General features: G+C 40.9%; 1 pseudogene; it reads left to right on the top strand.

Annotated features, from left to right (window-relative positions):
* Positions 1–13,169, top strand: part of LOC147002937 (lysosomal Pro-X carboxypeptidase-like) — a 66,836-nt pseudogene extending 53,667 nt beyond the window's left edge.
* Positions 13,170–14,401: the final 1,232 nt, after the last annotated feature.

The following is a 14,401-nucleotide window of genomic DNA, read 5'->3' as shown; positions in this document are numbered from 1 at the left end:
ATGGACTGGTCGGGGCGGTGTGTGTGTGTGTGTGTGTGTGTGTGTGTGTGTGAGCCTTCCCCCTTATAAGCACAGTTTCTTAGTAAACTCGCGGGCCTTGATCAGAGAAAAATTTGTCTTGGCTTCATTCTTTTCTTTCTCTCTTTCAGCCCCAGCCTGCCTTCCAGGAATACCCAGTTCATGTAGGCCTTGGGCCGGCTTACTACTACTACATGTGGCTAAAGGCAGAAGAGTGGAAAGGGACCAAACTTAGTTTCTTCTAGCCTGTTTGTTTGATTGAGACAGCATTTCACGATGTAGCCCTGGCTGGCCTGGAACTCACAATGTAGACCAGGCTAGCTTCTAACTCATAGAGACCCACCTGCTTCCATCTCCCAAGTGCTGGGACTAAAGGACTATATCATTACATATGATTTGTTTCAGCCTTTTGGTGATAATTCCAAAGTAAGTCAATTACTCTCCCAAAGGAGCCACCTCTTGTTACTCATCTTTTACTAGTGGAGGTGAAGTTCTCACACAGGTATGGCTAGCACGGCTAGAGACGAGACTCTAGGCTCATCTCTATTCTACCAGAGGATGAAGACTTTTGTCAATTTGATTTCACTCCTGGAGAGATTATCTTTTTTTTCTCTTTCTTTTTTTAATTAGGTATTTTCTTCATTTACATTTCCAATGCTATCCCAAAAGTCCCCCTTACCCTCCCCCCCACTCCCCTACCCACCCACTCCCACTTCTTGGCCCTGGAGTTCCCCTGTACTGAGGCATATAAAGTTTGTACGACCAATGGGCTTCTCTTTCCACTGATGGCCGACTAGGCCATCTTCTCATACATATGCAGCTCTTTAGTGGCAATTTATATGATTCTTTTAACATCCAAGACTTTAAGCTTGTAACATAAAGACCTTATAGAAGGTCAAAAATTAAATTTATTTAAATGGAATCTTTATCCTGTGTCTGAATGTTTAATATATGAATTTTGGTCAAATACAATCTCCGCTCTAATTGAATTCAACTACTGCATATAATTATTTTGGTTACCTGTTTGCCTGCTTAAACTATTCAAAATTATCATGAGCATCATCTTTATTTTCCTGAGAAGTGGGGGCAGATTCTGTGAAAGACACTTCAGAACTAGAGCAGAAGTCAATGGGTCATGATAGCTCAATAAATAAAGAGTGACTTTCTTAGAGAGTTGCAAAAAGTTAAAGGAGCTTGTCTCAAGTGAAGTGACTTATGTCATCTGATGCTCAGGTTTGTCTTATGAAAAATAAGAAAAGCAGTAACATCTCAGAGCAGCTGTCATGTTTAAATGACTTACCACAAGCTAGACCTGGTAGTGCAGGCCTTTGGCTCCTGCCACTCAGGAGGTTTAGGCAGCAGATTTGTCTACTTAGCAACCTAGTGAGATCACATTTCAGAAAAAAACAAAACCAAAACAAACCTAAATAAAAGTTAACCCAGAAAATTATTAACCGCTGAGACTCAAATCTAGAAAATACATGTGTGTAAAAAGTAAAATGAAGTCTTTCTCTCATACACTTCACATCTGTATGTTCCTATCCAACCCAGAACAGACACACAGACCCACAGACACAGACACACACAGACACACTCAGAGACCCACAGACCCACAGACATACACAGACCCACAGACACACACATGGACACACTCAGAAACACACACAGACACACACATACAGACACAGGTACACACATACAGGTATACACACAGACACATGCAAAGACACACAGACATACAGACACACAGGTGCAAACATGCAGAAACACACAGACACACAGATGTAAACATACACACACCCACACACTCAAGTCTGGTGGCCATGGCCAAAAGCTCAATATGAAATTATTGGACTGGAGATTTTCCAGTTAAGATTTGCAGTTAAAGGGCCAGGTTCAGCCGGGCAGTGGTGGCATACACCTTTAATACCAGCACTTAGAAGGCAGAGGCAGGCAGATTTCTGAGTTTGAGGCCAGCCTGGTCTACAGAGTGAGTTCCAGGACAGCCAGAGCTGTACAGAGAAATCCTGTCTGGAAAAACCAAAAAAAAAAAAAAAGAAAAAAAAAAAAAGAGCCAGGTGCAGCTTGTGTATCTTTTTGTTCTTCCATAATTAAATACATGGCCTTGGATGCTAATGTATGGAACTGAGAACTAATAGTGGCTATCTACCATAGTTATTTAAATAATAAATAGATTGTTATGGAAATAACCACAATGAAGGCAGAGGTTTGATCTGTACAGTTGTTTGATGAACCTGCTGTGCCAATGAGCCAGACACAGGGTAGGTGCTCATAAACATTAGTGGGAAGCTGGCTTTAATAGTAAATAGGGTTTTATAGCCCTACGTTGGCAATTCCTCTCATTGCTTGGTGGTTTCCTCTGGGGGATTCGTGTATTCTAAAGCCCATAGATTATCTCAGTAATGGTGATTCTCGGTTATTTATGTAGAGATTTAGAAGGGACCCCATGAAGAACTAACATCATTTCTCAGGCAAATAATTATCGACAGTGATTAAACGAGGCTGGTTGTTGGGGATTTTACCCAGGTATCTGGAGTCTCTCAGGAAAACAGTATTTTATTTCATTTTTTGGATTTCCAAATGACTGGTGTACCTTTCACCTGTCTGAACTGAGGATTTCAGGTCCAGGTGCATGCTAGGTCTCTCAGCAGCTCCACCCCTATGCTAAGTCAGCAGAGTTTCAGAAGCCCTTTTCAGTCAGGTGCAGTTTGCTCCTGACTGAAAAGGGCTGCAGGGACTTTGCAGGGACTTTGTTGTTTTGCAAAGAATGGAGGGTTTCCTGTCTGGTTTAAGCCTGTCAGACTGGAGCAAAAATAAAGGCTATTCGTTCTCTCAAGAAAAGCCAACCTTTATTTTTAACAAAACCAGTAAAGTGTGCTTTGGGATTAACATTTTTACCCCCAAGAATGATATTAGTAAGTTACTTAGAAGCATTTTTTTTCTTTAAGAGTAGCATATGATAAAAAGGGAATTTAAAGTTGTATTTCAAACAGCATGCCTGAATGTTTATTTTCTAATTTAATTTGTGAGTAAGTTTATCTAGAAAAGGCTGATAGAACTAGTATTCTGATTAAATGTTTATGAGAAGCCGGTTTGAATCTGTTTTCATGATTTGCTTCCCTCCTGAAGGCATTGCCACTACCCCTGCTTCCCCGTGATAATGATGGGAAGAAGGGAACACTTTTGTGCTATGTTACACACTGCCCTTTTCCATGTGAATTAGTCAACTTCGGCCTCTTAATATCTGTGTGAGAGAGACTTTTTAAACAATTTCTTTTCTATGGTATGCACGGGAATTAATGTTCCCAGAAGATAGGTACCTTAGTAAAGATTTAAAACTTACAGTGATGTTTTCCCTGCTACTGCATTCAGCAGAAAGCCAGGGTGTGCATTTGTATTAGTCATTCATATGGACTCTGTTCTTCCATGTCAGCAAGCACTGAAGAGTTTATGTGTTCATGAACCTACAAACATTTGCTCAGAGATCCCATGGGGACATCTAGTGTGAGACAACAGACAATCTGATACTTAATTTCTGTAAGTATTTTTTGGCTTTGACAATGAGCCATACCTGGTTCTTGAAACTAGAGTCAAAACAGAAAAAAACTCAAATCCTCAATCTTGTAGGGCTCTGGTTTGACAGATAATAAAATGGCAGTATCAACAAATATACTAAGGAGGAAGAAAATAATCCAGAGATGAGTGAATGAAGTGTGGGAAAGAGGGAAAGTATCAGGAATACAAGAAAAATACACAAACACACATATGTATACATATATACATGCATGTATAAATACACACATATACACATATAAACACACATATATACACATTTGTAAATACACAAATATATATACATACATATACATACATTTATGCACATACATGTATATGTGTACACATACATTCACATATATGCATATACTTACATGCATATATAAGTATATACATATATACCCACATACATACACATATGTAAATACATACTCATATGTACACACATGCACATATAGATGTGCACACACACATACATGCACTCACACATATGTACATACATACATACATACATACATATACATACACACACACACACACACACAGAGACACACACACCAGGAATACTTCACCAAGTTGTAGCTTTTGCAAAATCATCTGGCTAAGCCCAGGAGCAGCCATGAGGTTGGTGGGGAAGAGTTCTCCAGAGGCACAAGTGGGGACAACGGCTCCAGAGAGGTAAGTTTCTTCAGATTCTTCCACCAGAGGGAGGAAATCTTTGTGGCTGGAATGTTCTTTTTTTTTTTTTTTTTTTTTTTTTACAAGCTCAGCATGTTTATTATAAACAGTTTAACAGGGAGGTGCAGTGATTACATGCAGCTGAAGAAGAAGGCAGAGTTATTTATTGAACAAGGAGGTAGGTTTAGCTAACATAGTAGGAGCAGTCTCTGAACGGGAAGCAGTCTTAGGCCCTAAATAACTTGCAGGAAATACTATGATGGACATTAACTGTGCACATTGTCAATATTTGCCTTCAGAAGAGAGGAAGACTTCCTTCCATCCTTCTTTTTTTTTTTTTTTGCCTCTGAACTTTTATTTTTTTATTTTTTTTTAATATTTTTATTACATATTTTCCTCAATTACATTTCCAATGCTATCCCAAAAGTCCCCCATAGCGCCCCCCACTTCCCTACCCACCCATTCCCATTCTTTTGGCCCTGGCATTCCCCTATATTGGGGCATATAAAGTTTGCAAGTCCAATGGGCCTCTCTTTCCATTGATGGCCGACTAGGCCATCTTTCGATACATATGCAGCTAGAGACAAGAGCTCCGGGGTTCTGGTTAGTACATCATGTTGTTCCAACAATAGGGTTGCAGATCCCTTTAGCTCCTTGGGTACTTTCTCTAGCTTCTCCATTGGGAGCCCTGTGATACATCCAATAGCTGACTGTGAACATCCACTCCTGTGTTTGCTAGGCCCCGGCATCGTCTCACAAGAGACAGCTATATTTGGGTCCTTTCAGCAAAATCTTGCTAGTGTATGCAATGGTGTCAGCGTTTAGAAGCTGATTATGGCATGGATCCCTGGATACGGCAGTCTCTAAATGGTCCATCCTTTCATCACAGCTCCAAACTTTGTCTCTGTAACTCCTTCCCTGGGTGTTTTGTTCCCAATTCTAAGAAGGTACACAGTGTCCACACTTTGGTCTTCATTCTTCTTGAGTTTCATGCGTTTATCAAATTGTATCTTATATCTTGGGTATCCTAAGTTTTGGGCTAATATCCACTTATCAGTGAATACATATTGTGTGAGTTCTTTTGTGATTGTGTTACTTCACTCAAGATGATGCCCTCCAGGTCCATCCATTTGGCTAGGAATTTCATAAATTCATTCTTTTTAATAGCTGAGTAGTACTCCATTGTGTAAATGTACCATAATTTCTGTATCCATTCCTCTGTTGAGGGACATCTGGGTTCTTTCCAGCTTCTGGCTATTATAAATAGGGCTGCTATGAACATAGTGGAGCATGTGTCCTTTTTACCGGTTGGGACATCTTCTGGATATATGCCCAGGAGAGGTATTGCTGGATCCTCCGGTAGTACTATGTCCAATTTTCTGAGGAACCGCCAGACTGATTTCCAGAGTGGTTGTACAAGCTTGCAATCCCACCAACAATGGAGGAGTGTTCCTCTTTCTCCACATCCTCGCCAGCATCTGCTGTCACCTGAATTTTTGATCTTAGCCATTCTGACTGGTGTGAGGTGGAATCTCGGTTGTTTTGATTTGCATTTCCCTGATGATTAAGGATGTTGAACATTTTTTCAGGTGTTTCTCTGCCATTCGGTATTCCTCAGGTGAGAATTCTTTGTTCAGTTCTGAGCCCCATTTTTTAATGGGTTTATTTGACTTTCTGGAGTCCACCTTCTTGAGTTCTTTATATATATTGGATATTAGTCCCTTATCTGATTTAGGATAGGTGAAGATCCTTTCCCAATCTGTTGGTGGTTTTCTTCTCTTATTGATGGTGTCTTTAGCCTTGCAGAAGCTTTGTAGTTTCATGAGGTCCCACTTGTCAATTCTCGATCTTACAGCACAAGCCATTACTGTTCTATTCAGGAATTTTTCCCCTGTGCCCATATCTTCAAGGCTTTTCCCCACTTTCTCCTCTATAAGTTTCAGTGTCTCTGGTTTTATGTGAAGTTCCTTGATCCACTTAGACTTGACCTTAGTACAAGGAGATAGGAATGGATCGATTCGCATTCTTCTACATGTTAACAACCAGTTTTGCCAGCACCATTTGTTGAAAATGCTGTCTTTCTTCCACTGGATGTTTTTAGCTCCCTTGTCGAAGATCAAGTGACTGTAGGTGTGTGGGTTCATTTCTGGGTCTTCAATTCTATTCCATTGGTCTATTTGTCTGTCACTATACCAGTACCATGCAGTTTTTATCACAATTGCTCTGTAGTAGAGCTTTAGGTCCGGCATGGTGATTCCACCAGAGGTTCTTTTATCCTTGAGAAGAGTTTTTGCTATCCTAGGTTTTTTGTTATTCCAGATGAATTTGCAGATTGCACTTTCTAATTCGTTGAAGAATTGATTTGGAATTTTGATGGGGATTGCATTGAATCTGTAGATTGCTTTTGGCAAGATAGCCATTTTTACAATGTTGATCCTGCCAATCCATGAGCATGGGAGATCTTTCCATCTTCTGAGATCTTCTATAATTTCTTTCTTCAGAGACTTGAAGTTTTTATTATACAGATCTTTCACTTCCTTAGTTAGAGTCACGCCAAGATATTTTATATTATTTGTGACTATTGAGAAGGGTGTTGTTTCCCTAATTTCTTTCTCAGCCTGTTTATTCTTTGTGTAGAGAAAGGCCATTGATTTGTTTGAGTTAATTTTATATCCAGCTACTTCACCGAAGCTGTTTATCAGGCTTAGGAGTTCTCTGGTGGAATTTTTAGGGTCACTTATATATACTATCATATCATCTGCAAAGAGTGATATTTTGACTTCATCTTTTCCAATTTGTATCCCTTTGATCTCCTTTTGTTGTCGAATTGCTCTGGCTAGGACTTCAAGTACAATGTTGAATAGGTATGGAGAAAGTGGACAGCCTTGTCTAGTCCCTGATTTTAGAGGGATTGCTTCAAGCTTCTCACCATTTACTTTGATGTTGGCTACTGGTTTGCTGTAGATTGCTTTTATCATGTTTAGGTATGGGCCTTGAATTCCTGATCTTTCCAAGACTTTTATCATGAATGGGTGTTGGATCTTGTCAAATGCTTTTTCCGCATCTAACGAGATGACCATGTGGTTTTTGTCTTTGAGTTTGTTTATATACTGGATTACGTTGATGGATTTCCGTATATTGAACCATCCCTGCATCCCTGGGATTGAACCTACTTGGTCAGGAATGATGATTGTTTTGATGTGTTCTTGGATTCGGTTAGCAAGAACTTTATTGAGGATTTTTGCATCAATATTCATAAGGGATATTGGTCTGAAGTTTTCTATCTTTGTTGGGTCTTTTTGTGGTTTAGGTATCAGAGTAATTGTGGCTTCATAGAATGAGTTGGGTAGAGTACCTTCTGTTTCTATTTTGTGGAATAGTTTGTGAAGAACTGGGATTAGATCTTCTTTGAAGGTCTGATAGAACTCTGCACTAAACCCATCTGGTCCTGGGCTCTTTTTAGTTGGGAGACTATTAATGACTGCTTCTATTTCTTTGGGGGATATAGGGCTGTTTAGATCATTAACCTGATCTTGATTCAACTTTGGTACCTGGTATCTGTCTAGGAACTTGTCCATTTCATCCAGGTTCTCCAGTTTTGTTGAGTATAGCCTTTGGTAGAAGGATCTGATGGTGTTTTGGATGTCTTCAGGATCTGTTGTTATGTCTCCTTTTTCATTTCTGATTTTGTTAATTAGGATGCTTTCCCTGTGCCCTCTAGTGAGTCTGGCTAAGGGTTTATCTATCTTGTTGATTTTCTCAAAGAACCAGCTCCTTGATTGGTTGATTCTTTGAATAGTTTTTCTTGTTTCCACTTGGTTGATTTCACCCCTGAGTTTGATTATTTCCTGCCGTCTACTCCTCTTGGGTGAATTTGCTTCCTTTTGTTCTAGTGCTTTTAGGTGTGTTGTCAAGCTGCTAATGTGTGCTCTCTCTAGTTTCCTTTTGGAGGCACTCAGAGCTATGAGTTTTCCTCTTAGAAATGCTTTCATTGCGTCCCATAAGTTTGGGTATGTTGTGGCTTCATTTTCATTGAACTCTTAAAAAGTCCTTAATTTCTTTCTTTATTCCTTCCTTGACCAAGGTATCATTGAGAAGAGTGTTGTTCAGTTTCCACGTGAAGGTTGGCTTTCTATTATTTATTTTGTTATTGAAGATCAGCCTTAGTCCATGGTGATCTGATAGGATGCATGGGACAATTTCAATATTTTTGTATCTGTTGAGGCCTGCTTTGTGACCAATTATGTGGTCAATTTTGGAGAAGGTACCATGAGGTGCTGAGAAGAAGGTATATCCTTTTGTTTTAGGATAGAATGTTCTGTAGATATCTGCCAGATCCATTTGATTCATAATTTCTGTTAGTTTCACTGTGTCCCTGTTTAGTTTCTGTTTCCATGATCTGTCCATTGGTGAAAGTGGTGTGTTGAAGTCTCCCACTATTATTGTATGAGGTGCAATGTGTGCTTTGAGATTTACTAAAGTTTCTTTAATGAATGTGGCTGCCTTTGTATTTGGAGCATAGATATTCAGGATTGATAGTTCCTCTTGGAGGATTTTACCTTTGATGAGTATGAAGTGTCCCTCCCTGTCTTTTTTAATGACTTTGGGTTGGAAGTCAATCTTATCAGATATTAGAATGGCTACTCCAGCTTGTTTCTTCATGCCATTTGCTTGGAAAATTGTTTTCCAGCCTTTCATTCTGAGGTAGTGTCTATCCTTTTCTCTGAGATGAGTTTCCTGTAAGCAGCAAAATGTTGGATCTTGTTTGTGTAGCCAGTTTGTTAGTCTATGTCTTTTTATCGGGGAGTTGAGTCCATTGATATTAAGAGATATTAAGGAAAAGTAATTGTTGTTTCCTGTTATTATTGTTGTTAAAGTTGGCATTTTGTTCTTGTGGCTGTCTTCTTTAAGTTTGTTGAGGGATTACCTTCTTGTTGATTCTAGGGCGTGGTTCCTGTCCTTGTATTGGTTTTTTTCTGTTATTATCCTTTGAAGGGCTGGATTCATGGAGAGATAATGTATGAATTTGGTTTTGTCTAGGAATACTTTGGTTTCTCCATCTATGTTAATTGAGAGTTTGGCTGGGTATAGTAGCCTGGGCTGGAATTTGTGTTCTTTTAGTGTCTGTATAACATCCGTCCAGGATCTTCTGGCTTTCATAGTCTCTGGTGAAAAATCTGGTGTAATTCTGATAGGCTTGCCTTTATATGTTACTTGGCCTTTTTCTCTTACTGCTTTTAGTATTCTATCTTTATTTAGAGCATTTGTTGTTCTGATTATTATGTGTCGGGAGGTATTTCTTTTCTGGTCCAGTCTATTTGGAGTTCTGTAGGCTTCTTGTATGTTCATGGGCATCTCTTTCTTTAGATTTGGGAAGTTTTCTTCTATAATTTTGTTGAAGATGTTTGCTGGTCCTTTGAGTTGAAAATCTTCATTCTCATCCACTCCTATTATCCGTAGGTTTGGTCTTCTCATTGCGTCCTGTATTACTTGGATGTTTTGAGTTAGGATCTTTTTGCATTTTACATTTTCCTTGATTGTTGTGCCGATGTTCTCTATGGAATCTTCTGCACCTGAGATTCTCTCTTCCATCTCTTGTATTCTGTTGCTGATGCTCGTATCTATGGTTCCAGATTTCTTTCCTAGGGTTTCTATCTCCAGTGTTGCCTCATTTTGGGTTTTCTTTATTGTGTCTACTTCCCTTTTTAGGTCTAGTATGGTTTTGTTCATTTCCATCATCTGTTTGGATGTGTTTTCCTGTTTTTCTGTAAGGACTTCTACCTGTTTGATTATGTTATCCTGTTTTTCTTTAAGGATTTGTAACTCTTTAGCAGTGTTCTCCTGCAATTCTTTAAGGGATTTTTGTGCTTCCTCTTTATTGTCTTCTGCCTGTTTAGCAGTGTTCTCCTGCATTTCTTTAAGTGTGTTATTAAAGTCCTTCTTGAAGTCCTCTATCATCATCAGGAGATATGCTTTTAAATCCGTGTCTAGCTTTTCCGGTGTGTTGGGGTGCCCTGGACTGGGCGAAGTGGGGGTGCTGGGTTCTGATGATGGTGAGTGGTCTTGGTTTCTGTTAGTAAGATTATTACGTTTACCTTTCGCCATCTGGTAATCTCTGGGGTTAGTTGTTATCGTTGTCACTGTTTAAAGATTGGAGCAGAAGCTGTGTTCCACTCACCAGCAGTCCCAAAATCCTGCGGCGGGGGTCGTGGGTAGCTGGCGGGTGTCAGGCAACCCTGCTCTCCCGCTACCCCGGAGCTGATCCGGCGGGATGAGGCCTGTGGCCCTACTCAGGCCAGTTTCTGCTTCCCTTACTAATGAAGTCTCAGGTCCCGCGCAATTGGATTGGAGCAGAAGCTGTGCTCCACTCACCAGAAGTCTTAAGATCCTGTGGCGGGTGTTGTGTGTAGCTGGCGAGTGTCAGTCGACCCTGGGCCCCAGCTGCCCTGGTGCTTTTCTGACCGGAAGAGGGTTGTGGCCCTATGTAGGCCGGATTTCTCTCTCCCCAACCAGAGCAGTCTCAGGTCCCGCGTGATTGGACTGGAGCAGAAGCTGTGTTCCACTCCCCAGCAGTCCCAAAATCCTGTGGCGGGGGTCGTGGGTAGCTGGCGGGTGTCAGGCAACCCTGCGCTCCCGCTACCCCGGCGCTGATCCGTGGAATGTTCTTATGATGGAGGCACTGACTCAGATGAATTCAGAGAGGCAACACAGACTTGGGTAATGCATATGCTTGCAGGTTCTAGAAACTTCTTGAGATTTGACACTGATTAAGATGGGGAAACCAGAGAACTTTGACTGGAGGAGTAACATGGACTGATTCCGGTTTAGAGAAGAAAACAGGCTGTCTTATTGGTATCAGATTGTGGAGGGAAAGGAGTGAGTCAGAAGGACCATCATGGTGGCTATTAGTAATCCACAGTAGAGATAATGGAGCCTTGGATTTCTGTGTGGCAGTGGGTGAGAAGGTGTCAGATTCTAGATATATTTGGTGATCTAGCTGATGGGTCTGTTGACAGATTGGAGGTAAACAAAGGCGAGAGAATGGAAGCAAACCTTTGGCTGGATCAACTAGGAAAGTTGCCATTAATGGGGACTAAGACGATGAAGGGAAGAGCGGGTGGGGGCTGAGGAGGAACGTGAGCCCATTTTGGACCCGCTAGGCTTGAGATGTCTGAGTAGACTTCCATGTAAAAAGTGCAACCACATAAGTAGTTGAATTTTGATAATAAGGTATTTGGGAAGGCTTGGAAACACAGTATTTGGTATTTGTAAAACTTTTCATTACTGTTAAAAATGCCTGAAATAAACAACTTAAAGAGAGAAAAGGCTCAGTTTTAGAAATTTTAATCCATGGTGCGTTAGCCTTACTCTTTGGGAACCCATATCAAGGCTGTAAGTGGTGGCGCTAAACTATTTGTCTCATGGGGAGATGTTTGTGTGCACAGGGCGGGCAGGGGAGAGACCTATAATTCTCTTCAAAGGCACATTCAATGATCTAAAATTTCCCACTAGGCTCCACCTAAGTCTTCTGCTCACGGGCCTTTCAGGGAACACTTTTTTTTTTTAGAACAAAATTTAAGATTTATTTATTTTATTTATATGATTACACTGTAGTTATCTTCAGACACACCAGAAGAGGGCATTGGATCCAATTACAGATGGTTGTGAGCCACCATGTGGTTGCTGGGAATTGAACTCAGGGCCTCTGGAAGAGCAGTAAGTGCTCTTAACCACGGAGCCATCTCTCCAGCCCAATTTCTACATTTTTTATGGCTCAACCCCAAAATGTAAATTTACCTGAAGCATCATGAAGTGTGTGTGTGTGTGTGTGTATGTGTGTGTGAGAGAGAGAGAGAGAGAGAGAGAGAGAGAATTCTTATTAGATTGATACAAGCCTACTCACCAGGGAAGAGGCAACCATAGCAGAGGAACTGCTTTGATCAGATTGGCCTGTAGGTATATGTGAGCCACGTATTGTTGATTGCTAATTGATAAGGGAGGAGGCTGGCACTTTAAAGAAGTTACAACTAAAATGGATACTATGGTAAAAGCTGTTTGTGTGGTAGCACATTTAATGTCAAAATTTCAGAATCATTTTTTTCTGATGGTGAATTTATTAATGTACAAATTACTAAGTGGAAATTGAAATCAAAGCAAGCTCAAATTAAGGGAAGCACACTTCTGTGTATTTCCACACTCTGGAAAAAACAGTCTCATGAACTGCAAAAAGTATATACCCTTCTGTGTCAGTCTGACACAAAAGTCTGAAAACAGAGTTCAAGCTTTCCAGAGAAAGTATCATGACTCAGTTTTCAATCCACATAGACGTATTTCCTGTCAACTTTCAAGTGGTACATGGAGCTGCAGGCTGACACTCAACTGAGAAACATCAGAACCGTGTGTGTTTATGAGACTTTCAGGGTCCTATAGCCCAGGCTCCACTGTTGGACCTTTTTCCCTCTACGGCTTTGTGCCACCAGATTCAGTCTTCTTTGGTTCTCTGTTTTTATGGAAATAATACAAGACTCACACATCAAGAAACTTATGTGACAAAGTAGATATGGCCTTTCAAATTGTTTCAATTTTCAGGTTTGTGCATGAAGAATGCCTCTCATATTTTGTTTGAACACGGTCATAAAGAACTCACAACCTTAATTTTTCTTGTCTCCCTCCCTCACAGCAATGGTGACCTAGACCGATGGTCAGGAGGTGGAGATACTGAAGATCTCTCTGATACTCTGGTGGCAATCAACATCCCAAAGGGGGCCCATCATTTAGATCTGTGATCCAGCATCCCCATAGATCCACAGTCCTTACAAATAGTTCACTCGGTGGAAATCAGACACATGAAGCAATGGGTCTCAAACTTCTGTGGCAACTACAGAAGGCAGTCCTGAGTGACTTTTAAATATCACCATTTTTGCTTTTTCCTTTTATGTTCCCTCCACCCACATACCCATTCACTTTTTAAATGTTTCTTATATGAGATTACTTTCTCTCATTTGTCATTATATTTGTTGGGCCAAGGCCAAGATACAAGAGAGTGACAGGGGTGGGCACAGACATCCCACCCAGGTGACTGTTCTGGCCTCACTGTCTTTGTGTCATCATGGCAGCTCACAGGCCATCAGAACTGGCATGGTTCCTCACTGCCTTTCACCAGAGGGAGAGCCCCTCTCCCAGCAGCAGGGAGGTCTCCTTGGTTCTGAGGCTGAAGTCTCTCTGGCCCATTGTAAGTCCCCACTCCTGCCACAAAAGGAAAGCAGAAGCTGGGTTCAAAATGCTGCAGCTGCAGCTGATAGAATGGGGAATGCCAGTTCAGGAAACCGGGCTGCTTCCTGTGAGCTCACTCAGTAAGTGATTCTGAACTGGGCTGCCATAAAGAAGAAGGCAGAGACCTACCTGTGTGTTGCTTCTGTCTCCCTCCAGCTGTTGGGAGGTCAGTGTGCCTGGGCTGGCTGCTTTTGGAAAGTCCTTTCTTTATCTCTTTCCCACTTGGCAGCTCTCCTTAGTTCTGGGACATTTGCCACCGTGGTACTGCCAGGAAGGAATCTGGCCTTGTCCTGTTCCATTTCTCTTTGTTTCCAAGGTCAGTTTTGTGGCAACTTACTTAAATTATGCCAGTTTAAGAAAATCGCTGTTTGGTCTTTCACTTTAAATGGGAACAGGCTCGATGTTGTGGACAGTTCAGTAAAATAGACCTTTAAGTTTGATGAGTAAGCTTTTCAAAGATCAGCATGTATTGCTTGTTGTCCTTAAATAATATTTTGTCTTCTAATAGTTGCTATCAGTATCATTAAAGCCTTAAGCCCAAGGATACCAAACAGCAGAGACGTGGGTACTTTCTTGTATGGCTTTCCGAAGACAAGCAGAGTAATTCATGCAGCTGACATATTTGACGTTAATAAATGGCAGAACCTTCCCATTTCCAAGGCTTGGAGCTTTCAGGCAGTTCTTACACTGAGACCTTTCTTACAGGGGCTTTTTTCCTAGGATAGGGAATAAGGTCAAATTCAAGCCTTTCAGGGACACAGAGAGACTAACAGTTTCTTCTCTGCCAAATAAGTTCTTTTCTTCCGCAGTTTCTTTTTTATTTCCTCAGTAAATTTCTTTTTACCTGTCTTAGGGA

Source organism: Mus caroli, unplaced genomic scaffold (assembly GCF_978045245.1).
Source record: "Mus caroli unplaced genomic scaffold, Mus_caroli_1 scaffold_8, whole genome shotgun sequence".
In the NCBI taxonomy this organism is placed as follows: domain Eukaryota; kingdom Metazoa; phylum Chordata; class Mammalia; order Rodentia; family Muridae; genus Mus; species Mus caroli.
The sequence above is the reverse complement of the archived record's forward strand: the minus strand, read 5'-3'. Positions and strand labels throughout refer to the sequence as shown.